General features: G+C 50.4%; 1 non-coding gene across 1 annotated transcript; it reads right to left on the bottom strand.

Annotated features, from left to right (window-relative positions):
* Nucleotides 1–1,278: 1,278 nt before the first annotated feature.
* Nucleotides 1,279–1,433, bottom strand: LOC126877464 (5.8S ribosomal RNA). Its single transcript, XR_007695049.1, has one exon. It is a non-coding gene; the product is annotated as a 5.8S ribosomal RNA (ribosomal RNA).
* Between the last annotated feature and the right edge of the window lie 1,321 nt (nucleotides 1,434–2,754).

Genomic DNA, 2,754 nt, shown 5'->3' with positions numbered 1-2,754 from the left:
GTCTACGATCTCTCCGACGACGACGACCGTACGAACAACTTCGTAACGGACTCACATGCGCATCTTCCTCGGGTACAGAAACGCTGCGGAAAACACCTCGAGCTTGTAGTTACAGCAGCACCCGTGTATAGCCGATCTTAGACACACGCTAGTTCGCACACGCGTTACATATATAATATGTAAGATTTCCGACGAACGTGGCTTTTCGGGAGCCAGGCGCGCGGGCAGAGAGATACACGACGACGGGGAAAATTCGTCCCGATACGAGTACGTGTACTCTCCGATCTCCGCGCGACGCTGGGGATCATACCTCCCTAAGTCGTCAGAGCGCTCGAAGAAATCTCGCGTGTGCGTTCCCGGATCTACGGCTGATACTTTCGGGGCTTGTAAAAAAGCACAGAGCGTGTAAAACGCAACGACGACCCATCGATGCGACGGTCCTCGTTGTTGTCAGTCGCTTTCGCGAAGAGACGGAGTGGGCATTCGATCCCTGGGGCTGTACGAGAGTCTTAAGAAAAGACGGTAGATTATGGCAAAGTTTCGCACGCCATCGAGTTTAGGTTTTTTTTTTGGTTCTCTCTTCTCTCCTCTCTCGACCGAGTTCCCATATTTGCTTTCTCTCTCAGTCTCGCCAAATATAATATTCTTTTAAGACGACGTCGGGGGCGCGGACCTTCGTGCGTCGAACACCGGCAAACGTAGCATATATCGCCTGATATGAAAAAAAAATCGGTCACGAGGAGAACACTACGAGTATATACGTTCGATAACCGATACACGAAGCGGTGCATAAGCGGGCGGTCGCCCTCGTAAGGACGACTCACGACGCCGCGAGCACTCACGCAGGTCCGTGACCGGTTCTCTCCGCTCTTATTCGTATCCCTTCGTATACCTTCGTCCGACTCTGAAACGTTCTCTTATAATTTTTAAGAAGAACGACGGCGGGTTGTCAAGGCAAGAAGGGACAGAGAGAGACAGAGGTAGAGTTTCGTAGTCTCCCGTGAACACGATAGATTATATATCGAGCATGCGTACGACTTGCACGGTCTCTGCACGACCGCGACGAACGCCGACGAGCGTCCAACAATCGCTCGTACGTCGCGTATGTTCTCTCCGTCCGCTCTTATTCGTATCCTCGTTCTTGTACCTTCGTCCGACTCTGAAACGTTCTCTTATATAAAGAAGAACGACGGCGGGTTGTTAAGGCAAGAAGGGACAGAGAGAGACAGATACGGAGAGTAACGATACGCAACGCAAGCAGTCTTAGGTTTACGTGAGCAACCCTCAGCCAGGCGTGGTCCAGGAATTGTATCCGTGGACCGCAATGTGCGTTCGAAATGTCGATGTTCATGTGTCCTGCAGTTCACACGTTGACGCGCAATTAGCTGCGTTCTTCATCGACCCACGAGCCAAGTGATCCACCGTTCAGGGTAATCTTTTATAAATTTACAACAGTTCAATACTCAAATGTACTCTTCTCGGTTCTAGCGAAGCCGAGTTCCGTCACGTTCGACCAACGGGAATCGAACGCGCAGAAGTCGCCATAGGATTGACGACACAAAAACGTTCGAAAAAAAAAGAAAACGACGAACGCGCGAAGATACGCGCGTTCGCCGGCCGGGCGTAAAGTACATTATGATATATAACAACCATCGAGATCGAAGCTCCGTTCGTCAGGAAACGACGGGGATATATACACCCGATTCTGAATCCTCTGTACAGCACACGATCTCGCGAACGAGTAAGCACGGTGGCTAGCCCATGTTATATATGTGTTTGATTCTACTCTCTCGTCCAATTATTCAAGAAACAGCGCGCGTGCATCTCTCCATCGTTCGGGTGATAGTAAAGATTCGATGGGATTCGCGCGGCCGTCCGCCTCGAGCGGTCTTTCGTCCCAATATCCAGAAGCAGAGTTTGAAAAACTCTAGCGACGGCACGGGTGTCCGACTCACGACATCGAGGTTTCGAAGCCGGCGATCCCCTCCGAACGGATGGCGACCACGCGACCGACTGAAAGCATGAAAAATCGACGAAAGATAGAACACATCTCCGTTCGGGTGGTGTTTTTTTTTTTAAAAAAAAAAAAAACAAAAATTCGATGGGACTCGCAGCCATCGTCCTCGCGCGGTCTTTCGTCCCGATATCCAGAAGCAGAGTTTGAAAAACTCTAGCGACGGCACGGGTGTCCGACTCACGACAACGAGGATAGACAGCCGGTCCCCTCCGAACGGGTTATGCGACGATAAACTCGATGAAACTTTAGTCTCGTTCAGGTAGTGTGTGTCTTGTAAATCAAAAATTCGATGGGACTCGCATCCATCGTCCTCGCGCGGTCTTTCGTCCCAACATCCAGAAGCAGAGTTTGAAAAACTCTAGCGACGGCACGGGTGTCCGACTCACGACAACGAGGATAGACAGCCGGTCCCCTCTGAACGGTATATTATATATGAGATGATAGACGACAAACTGGATGAAACTTTAAGTCTCGTTCAGGTAGTGTGTAAATCAAAAATTCGATGGGACTCGCATCCGTCGTCCTCGCGCGGTCTTTCGTCCCGATATCCAGAAGCAGAGTTTGAAAAACTCTAGCGACGGCACGGGTCTCCGACTCACGACAACGAGGAAAGACAGCCGGTCCCCTCTGAACGGTATATTATATGAAACTTTAAGTCTCGTTCAGGTAGTGTTTAAATAAAAAATTCGATGGGACTCGCATCCGTCGTCCTCGCGCGGTCTTTCGTCCCGATATCC

This window comes from Bombus huntii, unplaced genomic scaffold (assembly GCF_024542735.1).
Source record: "Bombus huntii isolate Logan2020A unplaced genomic scaffold, iyBomHunt1.1 ctg00000173.1, whole genome shotgun sequence".
Classification (NCBI taxonomy): Eukaryota; Metazoa; Arthropoda; class Insecta; order Hymenoptera; family Apidae; genus Bombus; species Bombus huntii.
Note: the sequence above shows the minus strand (reverse complement) of the source record. Positions and strands in the feature narration are given on the sequence as shown.